Source organism: Myotis daubentonii, chromosome 17, assembly GCF_963259705.1.
Source record: "Myotis daubentonii chromosome 17, mMyoDau2.1, whole genome shotgun sequence".
Classification (NCBI taxonomy): Eukaryota; Metazoa; Chordata; class Mammalia; order Chiroptera; family Vespertilionidae; genus Myotis; species Myotis daubentonii.
The window spans coordinates 40,812,449-40,832,000 of NC_081856.1; the positions used below are offsets into that span (position 1 = coordinate 40,812,449).

Genomic DNA, 19,552 nt, shown 5'->3' on the forward strand with positions numbered 1-19,552 from the left:
CCTTCCATCACCATGTATATCCTCTTTACTTCCTACCTCCCCACCTCCCATATTTCCCCCTGGTATTGTCTGGGTCTAGGAGGCTTTTTGTTTGTTTTTTGCTTAATCCCTTTACCTTTTTAACCCAGCCCCCAACCCCTCTCCCCTCTATATCTATGAATCTGTTTCTATGTTGTTTATTAGTGTACTAGAAGCCCAGTGTGCGAAATCTCGCGTTCCTGCCCACCAGCCCACTGGCCCGCCTGCTCGCTGGCTGCCAGGCACCTGGGACCTGGGCTGCTTTGCTCCGGCCGCTGCTAGGCACCTACCCGGGACCTGGGCTGTTTCACTCTGGCCACCACCGCCACCCACCTGGTTCCCCATGGTTCCCCGTCTGGTCGTTGGTCATTACGGTGTTACAGCCACAGGCCTTTTATAATATAAATTTTGTTCATTATATTACATGTATGAGTGAAATCATATACTTGTCTTTCTCTGACTGGCTTATTTCACTTAGCATAATGCTCTCCAGGTCCAGAACTTGTTTTATATATGGAGAGGTGAAGAAAAGGGATGAAAAATTTTCAAAATTTTGTACCTGGCTGATGAGTTATAATAAGAACATGGGCGGGGAGCCTGAAAGAGGAGGATCAGGTTAGGGGGAAGGAATGAACAATGATGAATTTAGTTTGGGACCTAGATTCCTTTGAATATTACAGCTAGATGAGACTTTGCATTAGACTATGTGGAACATCTAGAATATTTTATAGATGAAGAAATCTGGAGTTTGAGATAATACAGATCACCTTAGTAGAGTTGTCTTAGAGGCAGTTTGGCCATTTGTAGCTGGATTTTATCTGTGTACTTAAAAAAAATTTTTTTTTTAAATTTGTATATATTTTTATTTATTTCAGAGAGGAAAGGAGAGGGAGAGATAGAAACATAAATGATAGGAGAGAATCATTGATCAGCTGCTTCCTGCACGCCCCTTACTGAGGATTGAGCCCCCAATCTGGGCATGTGCCTTTGACTAGAATCAAACCTGGGCCCTTCAGTCTGCAGACCACCGCTCTATCCATTGAGCCAAACCAGCTGGGGCTATATGTGTGTATCTTTTGTTTTTTTTAGAGAGAAAGAGGAAAGGGTGAGGGGGGGAGAGAGAGAGAGAGAAAGAGACAGACATCAGATCAATTGCCTCCTGTACACTGGGGATCGAACCTACAACCTAGCTATGTGCCTTGACCAGGAATCAAACCCTCAACCTTTTTGGTGCATGGGATGATGCTCCAATCAACTGAGCCACCCATGAATTGTTCCCTTAAAGGTTATAATGAATTGTTCACTTAAAGGTTATCGCTGGATTTTAATGACAAAAAACTGTGATACCAATGTTGGATTCACAATAATAGTCTTGTCAAATAATTCTATAAGAATGGATGGATTATCTGAGAGAGGGAATGGAGAAAATGAGAAGAGGAGACGACTAAGGAAACAGAATTGAATCAAAAGGCAAAGGAGAGACAGGAATTTTAGCTTTGTTACTTACTAGCTATATGAACTTGACAATTTATTGAACTTCCCTGAGTCTCAAGCTGCAGTCATATCCAGGCTTGATGGGGGGGGGGGGGGGGGGCGGGGGGTGAAGGGTGGAAGGCTCTGCTTCCAAGCTCACTCATGTGGCCTCTGCTCCTTGCTGGCTGTTGGCTGGAGACATGGGTACCTTGCCATGTGGGTCTCTCCATAAGGGCACTCACTACGGAGCCGCTGGCTTCCCCAGAGTGTTCTTGCCTCCTTTGTCAAATACTAATAGGCCATGGAGGTATGGGTTGATTTCTGGGGTCTCTGTTCTGTCCCATTGATCTATATGCCTGTTCTTATGCCAGTACCAGGCTGTTTTTATTACAATGGCCTTGCAGTATAGTTTGATATCCAGTATTGTGATCACTCCAATTTTGTTCTCCTTTCTCAAGATTGCTAAGGCTACTTGAGATCTTTTTTGGCTCCATATACATTTTTAGAGTATTTTTTCTATATCTGTGAAATATGCCATTGTTATTTTAATAGGGATTGTGTTGCTTCTATGGATTGCTTTGGGTAGTATGGACATTTTAATTACGTTAATTATTCAAATCCATGACGATTATGCTTCCCCTTGTTTGCATCTTCCTCAATTGCTTCAATGTTCCATTGTTTTCCAAGTATAGGTCCTTTACCTCTATTCAATTTATTCCTAGGTACCTTGTTTTCTTAGTTGCAAGAGTAAATGGGATTGTTTTCTTAGCGTCTCTTTCTGATAGTTTATTATCGGTGTATAGGAATGCTTTCAATTCCTAGATATTGATTTTGTATCCTGCTACTTTCCTGAATTCATTTATTAGATCTAGTTATTTTCATAACATTTTAAAATGAAAAATTTTTAAATTATTTAAAACCTATATATTTGGGGTTTCTTTATAAGGAGTACTCAAAGAATGAAACTCAGCGATAAAAATTCCTATTAAGCTCTCTTTACACAGTCCCATTAAACTGGAATTTTTACTCTTAGTTACTATTGGACTCTTTACACTTATCATATTTATATGTGACTATAAAATATTTCTGTTATAGGCTGGTGATTTTAGGTTTACCTCTTGTTTTTGAGTGACTTGTCTTTATCAACAATCTAATTCATTCAATCTTTTATATCTATTGGTACAACAGTAAGTTTGAGTCAGTGTACCAGGATGACCTAAGTGTGAATGGTTATATCATTTTATCTTAGGGCTCTCTATTTAATGATAATATTTCCTCTGGCACTACCTGTGTATGTGTGTATGAGTAACCCAACTTGGCAAAAAATCCAAAACCTCAAACCCCAAACACAATTAAATATGCTGTTCTCATTGGGAAGCTATCCTTCTGTTAAAGTTACACACTATGCTGTCTATTTCATTGCAGTACAGTTTTCAAGGTTCTATTGTATTCATTAAAAGCTAGCATTATTCTTTAAATTTGAATACAACAATGTTAATCATGAGGACACACAGTTTGAATAATAAAAGTTCAAATTACTTCCCTATAAATGATGCCAGATTAGGCTCTAGTCCAGTAGCTTCCACTTTAAAGAGTGGTCACCATTCACCGACTTCATGTCAGCTGCTCCTCACTCCAACCTCTGCAACTCATCTGTGCCTCCCACTCCACTGAAATTGTTCACTTAAAGGTTACAGATAACTTCTTCTCAGGCCCTTATCATTCTTCTCTGTGAATCACTCCAATAGCTTTCCAGCCCAGCAGGCGTGGCTCAGTTGGTTGAGCATCGCCCGAGCATCAGGAGGTCACAGTTCAATTCTGGGTCAGAGCACATGCCCTGGTTGCGAGCACAATCCCCAGTAGGGGATATGCAGGAGGTAGCTGATCAGTGTTTCTCTCTCTCCCTATCCCTACCTCTCTCTGAAATCAATCTTTTTTTAAAAAACAAAACAAAACAGAAAACAACAATAGCTTTCCAAGTGTTTTCCCTGCCACACACAGTCCTTTCTCTTCCCAACTCCATATTATTCTCTTTTCTCAACTTCAAACTACCATCATGATTGAAACTTTTTCAGGATAAAAATTCAGACTTCTTTAGAAAAAAAATTCAAACTTTTCAATGTGGGACTGGATTTACCAATGATTTGCCCTTTGCCAAAATCAGAACCCCCTTTTCATCCTGCTTGAGGTACATGATATCCTGATCACTCATTCCATCTTGAATGGCTTGACAGTGTACAACTGGGACTATCCCACTTCTCTGGCTGGTCTTCTTGGTCTTCGTTGCCAGCATCCCTTCTCTCTGGCATTTCTGTAGATTCTGCGCTTATTTCCCTTTTCCTGTAGACCTCAACATTTCCTTAATTATCATGCCTGTAGAAGGGGCTCCCAAATTCACAGCCAAAAGGGCTCCAGATCTATTTCCAGGGGCCTCTGCACCATCTTTATATGGATATTTCATCAACAACTCAAACTATGCTCAAAGCAGGCTCATCTTCTTCCCTCCAAAATGGGTCCTTGTATGTCTATCTCTCATGGTTCCAGAATTCTCCCTGCTGATTAGCTTATATCCCCAAATCATGACACTTCCTTATGTCCCATGGCATTCAAGATTACCTCTACTTTTCCTGTCTTTTCCCTCCCATCCATTCTGAATCCTTTAGTCCCTTAATTGTGCTAAGAGTCTCTCTCCCAAACTTTCTCTTTTCAATCCCACTGATGCCAGGGTAACCTTTTAAACACATCTTTGGGTATACTGTGTCCCTGATTAGTGGTTCCAGAATAAAGTCCAAGCTCTGAACCCGTCTGGATCTCACCCTAACCTACCTTTTCAATCTCATTTGCAACCTTGCCCCAATGTTGGATCCCGAAAGCCCATTTGCAGTTCTACAAACTGACCCATTTCTCTGCCTTCTCTCACTCGTTTCCCTTACCTGGAATATCTGCTCTCAAAGTCACTTGTTTCCCATGTTTGGAACTTCTCTCAAAATCTATCTTTATCTTTCCCCAGCAGCCTATTTCTCACTTAGCTGCGATCATTTCCTCCTTCTATTAGATTCCACGCAGCATTTTATCTATCTGTCAACAGTTTATTTTGTGTCATCTTATTTCCCCTGCTAAATTGTAAGCAAGATTTCAAGTGGTGTATTCATTTCTTGCCTTCCTATTTCCACCAGGAGGTCTAGTGAAGTGTTCTTATAAATTTTCTGAATCAAAGAGAATTTTTAAAATGAAAGAGAAAGCCACGAAAGCAGAGTGAAATATGGAAAAACAAAACGGGGAATAGAGTCCACAGCTTCTGATTTCTACCTAATATTTTCATCCAAGAGCCAGCATTGCTCCCTTTCCACGCAGAAAGGCTCTCTTTCCATTTGATGATTTATTAATCACGCACCGAGCTGCTCACAAAGTAAACAGACGGCGGGGAAGGACGAGAAACCAAACAACTCAGGGTCTTAATCTCAAAAGACTTGAATGTTGGAGGGGTGTGTCAATCCATATTGCATTTGGGTCCCTGAGTCTGAGTGGCAAGGCGTTTTCACTCCCAGAACTCGGGGTTTCTAAATCACTAGTGCGAAGACATTTTTAAAAGATGAGAAATTAAAAGCTTTGTAGGTTGTCCCAGGTCCGCCAGTAGAAGTTTGTTATGCGGTAGTAACATTAAAATAACTGCGAAAACGAGACGGGGGCGATGACAGTAACGCGAGCTTGGAACATCAGCAATCCCCTCCCAACACTGGTTCTTTATTCATAAGGGCTGGGTCTGACTGCACCAACACCTCTTAAAATGAAGACATAAAAGCCACGCTCCTTAAAAAACAAATCCTGCTGCGCCGCACTGCAACTCCCGAGCACCCGGGACGTGCTCACGCGGTCGCTAACATGGGGCCCACGGGCCCTGGCCATTGGGAACCCGCTTCCGTTAGGGGCGCCGCAGCCCGCGCGGGCAGGAGCCTCCGCCTGGAAGGTGGTCCCCCGCTCGCCCGCCCTCACAAAGCCGAGGGCTCCCGAGGGGGGAGGACGCTCCCCGATGGCCCCGCGGGCCTCCTGCGCACCCTCTCCAGGCCGTGCCTGCATCCCGCCGCCCCGGGCACGGAACAGCACGGCCGCCGGGAGGCCAGGCCCCGCTCCCGAAGCTCGGGCCGCCGCCGGCGAGAGCTCAGGCGCCCGAGGGGCGGGGACGCGGGGCGGTGCCGCGCTACGGCTCAGCCACCTCCTCGACCCCGCCCGCCCGGCTCGCGCCGCCCGCCCTCCGCCCGCCGGGGACCCGCGGACCGCGGGAGGGCGGAGAGACGCCGGGCGGCCGGCACCTGCCCCGCGGGGTCGCCTCGCCCCGCCCCCGGGCGCCCTGCGCGCGGTCCCCTCTCGCTTCCGCCCCCTCCCTGCTCCCTGCTCCCGGCCCGAGTCAACCCCGCCCCGCTCGCGCGGCTGCCGGCCGGCGTGACGTCACCAAGCCCCGCCCCCGGCTATAAATACTGGCGGCGCCCGCACCGCCTTCCCACACTCTCTGGCTCTTCGTTCCGCTGCAGGGTCTCCTTGTCTTCCGCCTCCTCCGCCTTCTCTCATCCTCTCTCGCTCTCCTCCTCTGTCTGTGGTGTGGCGACGCCGAGTCCTCTCCCCGCCCGGCCCTCGCCCTCCTCGTGCCCGCGCTGGGGTCCCGTTTCTCTCCGTCGGCCGCCGCCTCCACTGCTGCCCAGCTGGTGTCGGGGCCGCGCTTTTCCTCCTACGTCGTCCCCGCAGCTTATGGCCCAGGCCGCCTTGGGTATTTCTGCTCAAGGTAACCACATCCCTCTTTAAAAATTCCGCCGAAAAAGAGAAGACGCTTTACCCGACTCTTTGGGCCGTTATCTCACGTGAGTACCCATCCGAGGGGGGGGGGCGGGCGGGCGGGCGGGGCCGGGACGTGGTGCCGGCCTCGGGGGGCGGCCGGGTGCCTCCCGGCTGGGCCCCGCCGCCGCCGGTCGGCGATCCCCGCCGCCAGCCGCCTCGAACATGGCGGACGGCGGAGTGTGTGTGGCGGCGGCGGCCGGTGCCGCGGCGGCGGGCGCGCCTCAAGGGCCTCGGGCGGGCTCCGGACGCTCGGCGGAGTCGGAGCGGCTGGGGCGAGGGGGCGTGGGCGCGCGGGGGTCTCGCGGCCGGGGGTCGTCGGCGCCTCGGGCGGCGTGGTCCCCCCACCCCTCTCCCGTGGTGCTTTGCTGTTTCCGGGGAGGGGGGCCGGGCCGGCGTCCCCGAGGGGCCTGGGTCCCGCCGCCCCGACCCCGAGAGGCGCCGAGCCTTCTCCTCCGGGCGCCCGGGCGGGCGGGCGGCGCGCCGGGGGCCGGGGCCGGGCGTTATGAATGGAGCGGGGCGGGCCCGCGCCGGCCTCCGGTGACAGCTGCCGGGGGAGGACGGGCGCCGGGCGTGCGGCCTCCCTCTGCTGGAGGAAAGTTGACGCCACGCGGGGCCCGGCGGCGGGGAACCCCGGTGTCAGGTAGCGAGCGCGAGGCCTTTGGCCCCGGCTGGCAGCCTCGGGCCTGCCGCCCCGCCCCCCGCGGCGCCCGGGATTGGGCCCGGTGGCCTTCACTCACCCCGGGTCGCCTCCTGGAGCCGGAGGACCCGTCGCCATGGCTTCGTGCTCCGTCCACGCCACGACTCCTGGGCAGGGAGGGCGCACGGCGGGCTCTGGTGGCTGATCAAGTCCCGGTAAGTGCGACCGCCAGCCGTTCACGGTGGTAACGTGTGTTAACTCTCCCCCGAGATACGTTCTGAGCGGAGGTTTCTGGGGCTCAGCGAGCTCTGCCGGTCCGGGAAGCTGGAAGGGCCGGTGCGCAGTTCGCAGCCCCGTGATGATGTTTCAGCAGTTTTAACTGGATTTGGGGGGCGGGGGGGGGACATCTTGGATGCGTTATGATGTGTTGGTGGCCTGTCCCGATTCCACTGTTGAGCTCCCAGCCGGGGTGGGAACCCGAGGGAGGACCCTTGAGGAAGAGAGAGCTACCGAGCCGGGCAGAAGCTTGAGCAAGGCCCCACGAATCCTTTAATTCCTTGGACAAATGTAAGAGTTGCAGATGCTGGTGGTGAATACAGATAAGCCCTGAGGGGTTTGCGTTTTGTGGGGTGGATGGGCTCCTGCAGTCATCATCAGTACCTTCCCTCTGGCCGCCCAGGTTTAACTCGTAAATCCTCGAACATCCAGAGAAGGGGAAAGAATTGTACCCTCGCCTAGATTCACATTTTACTTTATTTGCCATCCTGCTATCCATTCAATCCATCATGGTTTTCCATATATTTGGAAGTAATTGGATGCTGCCCTGGCCGGGTGTCTCAGTTGGTTGGAGCATCGTCCCATACACCAAAGCAAGCTGAAGTTGCCTGAACACTTCACTGCTCCAGCTTCAGTGTGCACATATCGTTAAATAGGGTCTAATTCTGTTTATTCTTTAAAGAACACACACACAGTCAAATTCACATAGTTAATGCACACCTCTCAAGTAATAATACCGTTTGATGAGGTTTGACAATAATAGAGCTGTGTAATCCAAACCTCTGCCAAGATGTGGAACATGGCCAGCACCCCAGAAAGTTCTCTTTTGCCCCTTCAAACGCTATCCCCTTCTCACCACAGAAGAAGCCATGATTCTGGTTTTTGTGTTTTTAGCAGATTAGTTTTGTCTATTCTAGAACTTGTGTATGTAAGTGGAATTACACTGTATGCATTGATTTAAAAGACTTCTTTAACTCAGCATATTTTTGATACTCATGGTGCATTTATTAGCAGGTTTTTCCTTTTTGTTGCTCAGTAGTGGCCCACTATATTAATCCTTTCTCTAGTTTTTTAAAATAAACTTTATTTTAGAATAATTTTAGATTTATAGAAAAGTTGCAAATTTAGTGCAGAAGCTGGTACTGCATACCTCTCGCCCAGATACATTACTAACTATACTCCAGACTTTCTTTGGCTTTCACCTGTTCTTAATGTCCTTTCTCTGTTCAGGATCCGATCTAAAGTACCACGTTGCATTTAGTTGTCCTGCCTTCCCCAGACTCTCTGATCTGTGACAATTAGTCTTTTTTGTTTGTTTTTCATGTCCTTGACAGTCCAGAGAAATATTGACCAGATACCAGTAGAGCATCTTCCAATTTGGGTTTATCTGGTCTTTTGTCATGATTAGACTGGGGTTTGGGGTTTTGGGAAGGAATATCACAGAACAACTTTAAAAGTCATTGGTAAAGGCAGTGTGAGTTGTTCAGAGAAATATTGGTAATTTGGTGATACTAGGTTTTTGTGGGTAGTGTCTCCAACGTGATGAAAGAAGTTTTCTTTTTTTTTTTTTTGGTCTTACTGGCCTACTGCCGAATGCTGTTCACCAAGATGAAGACAGTCTCTTCAAACAATTGTTAAGGAACTTGAATGCAGTGTTGTACATGATCCGGCTGATTTACACACACCATTCTAAATGAGAATAATTTAACTCCTTTTCTCCACAATTTTACCTAACTTTTCATAGTTTATCTTAACTGTACAGATAATTCTATTTATCCTGCATGTAAAGGTTCTCTTATTCTACATGCCCCTTTTATTATTTCTGTTGAGATCTGCCTTTCAAATTTTAGGGCCTTCATTTCCTACTCGTATCTTTTAGTTAGATGGAAATGTTTTTAGAGATCATACTGAAGAACATTCTTGAATATCTGAAGTTTAATGGCCTTAGCATTTCACATCACTGCTCTTGGGTTGCATTAAAGCTGCAAGATATGGGGCGGGGGTGGGGGGGGTGGGAATCTCTGTCAGGATAATTATCCTATTTCTTGGAATAACTGAGAATAAACCATCTCTGTCTCCAGCATGAGTCTTTTAGTTTATTTTTAAAATTATCATGGTGTGGGCAGAATCAGAATCTTTGTTATGGAGTCTAATGTAAGCTTATAATCACTGTTACATGCTAGTATCTTGCCTCATCATCCATTAGTGTCATTGAGAGTGTGAGCAGACCCTAGTAGATTGAAAGAACATTTTCTTTTTTTAAAATATATTTTATTGATTTTTTACAGAGAGGAAGAGAGAGAGATAGAGAGTTAGAAACATCGATGGGAGAGAAACATCGATCAGCTGCCTCCTGCACAGCCCCCACTGGGGAAGTGCCCACAACCCAGGTACATGCCCTTGACCGGAATCGAACCCAGGACCTTTCAGTCCGCAGGCCGACGCTCTATCCACTGAGCCAAACCGGTTTCGGCAAGAACATTTTCTTTACCTCCTACAAAAGTGACCATGCTGGTTGAGATGAGATATGCTTTAGATATGCCTATAGTGCTTCTGAAATCTCTCAGGTTCATGTCCTTATAATTTCTAGTTTTGCCATTTTTCTGATTTCTTTCTTAGCCCTTTTCTAGCAAATGCTGCCAGGTTATATTTAAAGTAGCAACCACAGAATTATAGAAGTATGAATAGGTCTGGTCTAGTGGTTTACCTTAGAGATTATATAAGTCTGTCCTATTAAATGATAGCAAGTAATAAGCATTCCTAAAACTTATTTAGCATTTTGTAGTATGCCAAGCACATTCACATTCATATGTTGTTCCTAGTATAGTAGAGTGACTTACGTTTAGACAAGTTATGTATGAGGAGGTAAACCTTTAGTGGTCATTGCCCAATATATAAGACAGTTCTCAAAAGTTAGTTCACATAATGTATTAGCTAAGTCATAAAGTCTTTTTATCGTTTTGGTATACAGTAGGATTTTATACTTTAAGCAAAGAAGAACTTGGAATCTGGAGAGTAAGAGAAATGTTCTGGGTAGTTCTAGACTACATGTTATAACATTATACATACTGAGTCTTGCATACACATCAGGTTGGTGAGAGTACTGGACACTTAAATTTTAGGCAACTTAGAAATTTCAGTTTTGGAGGACAAATAAAAGCAAAAATGAAATTAGATGAAGGCTGGAAACTGAATAAGTAAGTAGGTAAAGATACTTGGTAAGATGACCATGACATGAGGTTGTGTGAATTTTGTACTATTGCAGCTTGGAAATGCTTACTATGTAGAGAGTACGTACTTCATACTGTGGTGTAAACACTTTGAAAACATTTTGTGTAATGTGACATTATTGAAACACCAGAGTTCCGGAGCATGAAATTCGTGCATGGATGGGGTCCCTAGGCCTTGCCAGTGATCAGGGCCCATCGGGGCTGGGCTGATCAGGGCCTGCTGGCCAGGGGGAGAGACCAAAGGAGGTTGGCCTGCTGGACTGGGGGGGTTGGGGGGGTTGGCTGCACTGAGCATCTGCCCCCTGGTGGTCAGTGCATGTCATAGCGACTGGTCGACCAGTTGTTCTGGTCATTCAGTCGTACTGGTCACTTAGGCTTTTAGATAGATAGATAGATAGATAGATAGATAGATAGATTGATTCTATTAAAACTTATTTCTGCAGTTAAGATGTCAATTTAACCTAACATTTTTAAGCATAGGATTAAATGCTACTACTTTTATTTCCTTCTTTAGGGCGAACTTTCTGACCAAGTGTACAACTACCCAGAAGGCCTAGGAGAAGTGCTGTATAGAGAGCAGTTCGACTTCAACGCTGAGCCACCTTGGGAACCTAGCTGATGATAGGGGGGTTCCATCTCCTAACTTGTCCATGTAAGTATTTTCACATCCATGCAGGGATCTTGTAAAGTTGAAGTGAAGGAGAGTTCTGTTTGCTCGATCTTTTTCAAACTTGCAGTTGTATTTACCTCTTAAAATGCAGTGACTCTTAAAACTCTTTAAAAGTTCTAAAACAGGCTTGACATTAGAGGTATACTGATTCAGTTATATGCATTGTTTACCAAAGACTGGATCACAGCATTTATTTTGATTCATGACACGTATTTATTGTAAGCTACATTTTAGGAAATCTTAATAGTCAGGTTTTAATATAAATTGGAGAGAGGTTTTTAAAGTTAAGATGTGGGTAGTAGTTTATCACATCATTCAAACAGAGCAAATGCTCTCTATTCCACTCACTGCACCTATATCCTAGAGCATGGGGTATGAGGGGTGAATCTTAGTTCTTGTTTTTCTAGTTATGAGCATCTTGCCAGACAAAGTGATGTTTAGAGTTTATATTCTTTTTCATCAAATAACTTTATATAACACTCAGCTGCTGGGGAAAAACGGGTTGTTTTTAGAGGACTTACTGGGAGATCATATATGTACACCTGAGCAGATTTTTCAGGGGGTAGTTTTGTTTTGACTATACTTGATTTTCTATTAATGAATTTGACTTTTGAATTAAATCTCTGTGAAAAATGTAATTCCACAGTAAACTTGTTTGAATTTATTAGTAAATTTGTGTTGCTAGGTTCATGTGTTTAAATTTTAAATCTACTATTTATAGATGCTTTTGAGATTTGGATGTTTTTAAGTTGGCCAGAGACTTGGCAAGAACACTCGAGACATTTTTAGGAAAGCTTAGGGCAGGGGTGGGCAACCTTTTTGTGAGTGCGTGCCAAAACCAGCAAAAATCTCTGACTCAAAATTCTTCTGCGTGCCAACCCTAATTTTTTGAGAACATGTTACGCCTACTTGATATTGCTTAAGGTGTACGTATGTAAAGAACCTTGAGAAAATAATAGAATTCATTCGAGTGACAAAAACACAGTATATGATGATGAAAAATACATTTTTTAATGTATACATGTACACTGATAGTCTGAGAAAACTTTATGACTCCGTTTGATATTATCAGTGGGACTTTTGCTGCTGCATCACTGATGACAGAGATTTTACATCAGGTTTATATTTCATAACCTTCAGAGATATGCACAAGCTACTACTTTCATCCATCAGGCTACTCCTATTACGAGACTTAAAATTCATCACTGAGAACAAAGATTCACAAGCATATGTGGATGAAACTAAAACACTGGTCGGATCTAGGAAGGCAAGGAGAGTTAAGGCAGAGGCATAGAAATTGCTCTTCCCCTCTCTCGTCAATCCGTGTCTACGGTGTTTAAGATAACTTGTTATGTAAAATTATTTATCTAAGATGCACCTACACTGAATTTATCTGAAAAATAAAAAAGTTGATATTAAGAAAGAAATTGTAAATGGAAGATCATAAGAGAGGGTTTCGCGTGCCAGCAAAAGTTACTGGTGTGCCATGTTTGGCATGTGTGCCAGGGGTTGCCCACAACTGGCTTAGGGTATCAGTTTTGTGTTTGTTTAGTCTCTCTTGTTAAACAGATTATATCAAAAGTATTTGCTCTATCAAATTAGGGAGAGTATCTTAAAGCAAACCTTTTCAACACATTTGATATTAACCTTAAATTACAATTTAAGGCAGGTTTTTTAAAGATTAAAGAGGGGGGAACACAATTTAATGACTTAGAACCCTGACTGGAGGGTTTCTCATAGCTTTGTGAATTTGAGCAAATTGCTTACTTTACAGCTATGATTTTTATATAACATTTTCTTTATTTTATATAAAGTTTCTTTAGTCCTGAAATGATAAAATGATTTCTCTTTGAGTGTGTGTGTGTGGTCTTTGGAATAGCATCTATTAGCATCACTTATAACAGAAATTTGGAATTTTGGCCCCACCCAAACCTTCATTAAAATCTGCATTTTAACCAAGTAGTATGTATGCATATTAAAGAGAAGCACTGTTACCACCATCTCAGTTACCAAGTCAGTTATCTCTTAATTTTTGTTAACCATCTGTTCTATTTCCAACATATCTGATGTTTTTCCCCAAGTTGGATTGGATATTTAAAACTTGCCTGAGGTGGCATTAGTTGACATCATAGTCATAAATAGATTCTAAGGTGGGAATTTAAGAACAAGTGCCATGTTTTAAGAAAGATCCTATTAAAGTTAGATTTCTTTTAAGTTCAGGTCTCTTGCTATAATGGAAACTTAACAGTGATTATATTTAATATTTCTAGTGATGTTTCTCCACCTTGAGAAGCTGATATCAATGAGCTGATAAGATCACTACCAAATCAGAGAAAAGTACTCTCTATTTAGAAAAATTAATATCTTGTAGAACTTGGAAAGTCCATAGTTTCCCCCTCTTCTAAGGGGTGTGTAGATGGATGGGCACAGATAGAATAAAGATATTACTTAATCTGCAGGTTCTGGCAGCCAGAGTGACTGTCTCTTATTTATTATGCCCAGGTGTACAATGTATGTTATGTTAAATGAAACGTCAGTACTTGATGCTGTGCTGTAAAGTGATGGTCCACAATACCTTATTCATATAATTTTGAAATCCAAAAGTTGAGGAAAAAAATATTTTATAGCTTCCTTGATATAACCTAAGCCAGTGGTCAGCAAACTCATTAGTCAACAGAGCCAAATATCAACAGTACAACGATTGAAATTTCTTTTGAGAGCCAAATTTTCTAAACTTAAACTGTAAAGATAAGTACATTGTTATCAACTTAATTAGGGTACTCCTAAGGCTTAGGAAGAGCCACACTCAAGGGGCCAAAGAGCCGATGTGGCTCGAGGGCTCGAGAACCACAGTTTGCCGACCACGGACCTAAACTGATTTGGGAACAAAAACTTGACATGAGCCAAGACCGGTTTGGCTCAGTGGACAGAGTGTCGGCCTGCGGACTGAAGGGTCCTAGGTTCGGTTCCGGTCAAGGGCATGTACCTGGGTTGCGGGCACATCCCCTGTGGGGGATGTGCAGGAGGCGGCTGATCGATGTTTCTCTCTCATCGATGTTTCTGACTCTCTATCCCTCTCCCTTCCTCTCTGTAAAAAATCAATAAAATATATTTTAAAAAACAAAAAAACTAATCCTGAATCTGAGCTGATTTGAGGCCATCTTTATCTTATTACCACACAATGCTAATATTCCTAAGTTTTGCTGCAGAAATGATTATAGGGTGTTGACTAAATAGCCTGTAGAGTATTACATGATATATGAAGTATATGTAGTATACTACCATTCTAAAATCTTAAAAATTTTAAATTCAGAAAGATACCTGGCTGCAAAGGTTTCTTTTATATATATGTATACTAGACGCCCTCACAGCCACAGTGGCTTGCCTTGGCCCTCGCAGTCCCAGCTTCGTCAGGAAGGACATCTGGTCTAATTAGCATATTATGCTTTTATTATTATAGATTTTTTTTTTTTTATTGATTCCTGAGAGGAAGTGAGAGGGAGAGGGATAGAAACATCAATGATGGGAGAGAGTCATTGATCGGCTGCCTCCTCCACACCCCACATTGGGGATAGAGCCTACAATCCAAGCATGTGCCCTGACCGGGAGCTGAACCGTGACCTCCTAGTTCATAGGTTGAAGCTCAACCATTGAGCCATGCCGGCCAGGCTCCAAAGGTTTCTTGGCTAAAATTAATAAAAATGGCAAGAGAAAATTTTATGTTCCAAAGATATCCTCAGATAACTTATAGCAGTTGACATATGAAATTCTGAAGTTAATTTTTGTGGAGCAACAATACTGTTTGGAAAACTGGAAGTCGTTAAAGGCACTTAACACACTGGCCTTTACGGAAAATACTTGGCATGTAGCATTGCAGACTGTGCAACTAAACTATAAACTAACTGTTAGAACCGTGTAATATTCCAATAACTCCCAATAGGATTTCTATGCAGGCGGCCTAAGATCTAGGAGTTGGCTTCAGAGTTAGGTTTTTAAATCAGATAACCATCTGAATTTTGAGGTAAATATCTGGAAATTTTGTAAGTTGCTTACATAACGAAGTTTTTTTCTTTCAAGACTGTTCTTTAGAGTATGTGTATATTGTCAGTAGAAAAGGCAAAATATTTACTCATTAGTTTTGGTAATTTAAAGATTCTGTGATGCAAGCAAATTCAACAGTACATTCATTAATGGTTGTTGGTGCTCTTTGACCATAAAGCTGAACAAAACTGTCATCATTGAAATTAGGGACCAGTTTTTCTAACGTAAGTGTATCCCCTTGGCATGCATAAAGTAAGTAGTATTTGATGGTGCTTCCTTGCATGTGTAAAAGTAGCGGAAATATATTCTATACAAGCACAGTGTGAATAATAGCATGTTAACGAGTCAGTTGAGCCTAGAGACTTAACAATGACTATCAGTATGTGTGTTCATCATTACACTCTCTATGCCTGGTCTTATTTCAGTTTCTGAGTTTGAAGTTTCCTCCCCTCTTCCAAAAATAATTTTTTTTTTTGAAACAATTCCAATTAGAAGTAAAGGTGGTATTGGGTAAACTATAAAATTTAGGTAAGGTTAGGCTGCCATTCAGGGTTGGCCATTGTTAAAATAAGTCTAAGGCGGCTGTTACACATGAAGTGCTCTCAATACTGGAAAGGCGTAGGAAACATATTTTTGTTCTTCACTGCCATTTCAGGGTCATCCATGCACACTTGAGCAATTTCTCACAGGCTAACTGTAGCAAAGATTTGGCCATTCCTCCCCCTCCCCCCCTTTAGTCCAGTGTTAGCCATTCTTTTCTTTAATCCAGTGAATATTGTGAAGAACATTATGGCACAAATAGAAAATATTTGAATATTTGTATAGCATACAGTTGCAAGGATTAGGTTGATGTTCAGCCTGCCCAGACCATACCTAGCCTTCAGGAGGTCTGTAACTAACAGTAGGAGCCAAGATAAACGCTTTTGGAATATTCTGCTCTAAACTTTTTGCCTTTTTATTCTATGTAAGCACACATTTCAATCTCTCTTTAGGATTTATCTTGCTATGGAATTTTGTTCCCTTTTTTCCTCTTACAATCTGGCCTTTTGTAAACTTATGAATTGGTCTTTGCTACCTTGAGCAAAGTTATTGGGGGTGGGTAATCTGTAATGTGTGTGGACTTGGTCCTTAGTTTAAAATTTTCTTATGAAAACAGAATCTTCTAGGACTGCTCTGTTTAGTACAGTAGCAAGTAGGCAGGTGACTATTTAAATTTAAAATAAACTTTAAATAAAATTTGAAATTCAGTTCCTCAGTTGCACGAGTCATATTGTGAGTGTTAGGGAGCTATATGTGGCTAATGGCTATTGTTTTGAATAGGGATAAAGAAAATTTCAATCGCAGAAAGTTACATTGGACAGCATCACTCTAGGACAGTGGTTCTCAACTTTCCTCATGCCGCGACCCTTTAACCCCTAGAGTGCCGGGGAGCGCTATCCCGCTCTTCCTACAGTGTCACTATTAGATGCTAGTAGTTCACGCTTTATGTGGGGAAAAAAATTTAAAAACCTTAACTCAAAATGCCTTGGCCATGCTAGCATAGTTTCTAGAATATTGGTTGGCACTCAAAGGGTTAATGCAGTTCCTCATGTTGTGGTGACCCCCAACCATAAAATTATTTTCGTTGCTACTTCATAACTGTGATTTTGCTACTGTTATGAATCGTAATGTAAATATCTGATATGCAGGATGTCTTTTCATTGTTCGCAACCCACAGGTTGAGAACCGCTGCTCTAGGATAATTGTTATTGTGAGCAGTATTAGCCATGATAATCGTAAAACATCTATTAATAATCATACGAATTATGTATTCTCTTTGGTTTTTTTCTCCTTAGATTTGTGTAATAAAACAACTGTTTCTTTAAAGTAATATTATAAGGACTTTTCAGGTGTTTTTTTTCCTTTTGAAAAAATCTTTCTTGTTAAAAGTATTACTTATCCTTTCCCCCCCATTGACCTCTTCTAGCCCACCCCTGCTCCCCGCCCCAGGCCTTCACCAGGACTTTTCAGTTTTTTTGTTGTTGTTGTTGTTTTTATTGATTTTTTACAGAGAGGAAGGGAGAGAGATAGAGAGTTAGAAACATCGATGAGAGAGAAACATCGATCAGCTGCCTCCTGCACACCTCCTACTGGGGATGTGCCCGCAACCCAGGCACATGCCCTTGACCGGAATCGAACCTGGGACCTTTCAGTCCGCAAGCCGACGCTCTGTCCACTGAGCCAAACCGGTTTTGGCGACTTTTCAGTTTTATATTCTAGTTGAATTCTTTAGTTGTCTACATGTTCTTAAGACACAATTTCCTACTACGGCTTTATGTGCTCATGCAGACTGAAATTATTATTAGGTTTATGTTAACTGTATGACTTTATATTATCTATTTTTTTTTACTGCAAGGGTCCTCTGATGTCCAGTTTATAAAGAGCTTCTAAATAAATATGGTATATTCTTAGCTCATCATGTTTGGCATGACGGAAAGTAGAATGGGATATCCTAGTATGTTCAACATGGACACTATAACAAAACTCCCCAAATAATTAAGCAATCCTTAACATAGGAGATATTTGCTATCCTGAAATTCATGAAGAGCTCTTACAGGTAAATAGAAAAAAGAAGGAAAAAAATTGTAAAACAAGTAAAAAACTTGAAAACTATTTTTCACTAACAACTTAACAATTCTGCTCTCGTGTATGTGGCTTTAGACTCTGGTGCCTAAACCGATGCTACTTAAACTGCCAATCAGCAAAATAGACTCGCACCAGCGTGTAAAATAGCACAGTGCTTGGTTCTTAACTTGTCTGTTAGCTAGTTTGCAGACCACAGTTTGACTAGCACTTTTTGGAAGGCCATAAAGATTGGAAAGCAGTGTACACCAGTTTTTATGTAATTACTCTTGAGGGTTACATAAATAATAGCAAGAAGTTATATTATAAATAATGGACATTTATAAATACTGTAGCAAAAAAATGGGAAGTAATCTATAGGTCAGTTCAGATAAACAAACGTGGTATATCTACACAGTAGGATACTACACAACAGTGAAAATTAATGGACTCCAGTCACATCAGTCCGCATAGATGAACTAAAATTATAAAGTAGAGCAGAAGAGGTCAGTCATAATAAACAGTAGTGATTCCATTTATAGTTTAAAACAGTAAAGCTACTGTTTTATGGGCATATAGAAGAATAAAACTATTAAATAACAAGAGAATGATGATTAGAAAAGTCTGACATGCCCTAGCCAGTTTGGCTCAGTGGATAGAGCGTCAGACTGCGGACCAGGGGGTCCCGGGTTCAATTCCAGTCTAGGGCATGTATCTCAGTTACAGGCTCTTCCCCAGCCCGGGCTCTGGTTAGGCGCATGCAGGAGGCAACCAATCAGGAGGCAGCTAATCAATGTGTCTCTCACATCGATGTTTCTCTGTCTCTCCCTCTCCCTTCCACTCTCTAAAAAATCAATGGAGAAATATCCTCGAGTGAGGATTAACAAAAGAAAAGTCTGACATGCATATTCTTAAGTTTTCCTCTTGGAGAGGTGACAGATCTGCTGCTATAAGATATTCAAAGTAGTAATTAAAAGTACATCTGTTTATAGGGTTATTTCCGATGCTGCACCAGGAGAGATTGAAGTTAATATGGTTATGTATTTCCTGTTCGTGTTATATTATAGTAGTTATCTTTAATGTTACCACCTCTTAATTACCAAAACAGATATTCCCTCAAGAAACAGATTTAGTTTCCATGTCAAACACTTTTTTTTTTTAAATATATTTTATTGATTTTTTACAGAGAGGAAGGGAGAGAGATAGTTAGAAACATCGATGAGAGAGAAACATCGATCAGCTGCCTCCTGCGCATCTCCTACTGGGGATATGCCCGCAACCCAGGTACATGCCCTTGACCGGAATCGAACCTGGGACCTTTCAGTCCGCAGGCTGACGCTCTATCCAGTTTCGCTCTAAACCGGTTTCGGCTCAAACACTTTTTTTTAAAAAGTGGAGCCTAATCTTGTCAGTTGTATATGCAGAAGCATATCGCTATGAAAATCCCATGTTTCATCTTCTCATTAAAGATATATTTTAGAATTTATTGTGAGGCATTTCATTGGACAGCTTTGCACAGGTACTTCATCATATATAGCCTGCTGGGTTCATTCTTTTAGGGGTTCCCTCACCCCCCCCTTAAATATATTCTATGCATTCTTGTTCTTTTCTGTCTTAAAATTCAAGCAGTCAGCTTTATATTCCAACCTCATCACCTGAAAAATAACTTTAAGGATGCTTATTGCCATTTCTGGCTTTCCTCTTACGTCAGTTGAAGCAAACCCTGTCCTGATTCTTCTGAGTACTCAATGTAGGCTATTGTTATTACCTCTAAGA

General features: G+C 42.8%; 1 protein-coding gene across 3 annotated transcripts in view; it reads left to right on the forward strand.

The window, feature by feature from the left end:
- Positions 1-5,982: 5,982 nt before the first annotated feature.
- The window catches only part of AZIN1 (antizyme inhibitor 1), a 36,116-nt gene continuing 22,546 nt past the window's right edge, over positions 5,983-19,552 (forward strand). For 2 of the 3 annotated variants that reach the window (XM_059672006.1, XM_059672005.1), the window contains exons 1-2: positions 5,984-6,344; positions 10,979-11,116. The gene's annotated coding sequence lies outside the window, so the exon portion shown is untranslated. Of the gene's footprint in view, positions 6,345-10,978; positions 11,117-19,552 lie in introns of all 3 variants that reach the window. The other variant, XM_059672007.1, reaches the window with a different exon arrangement.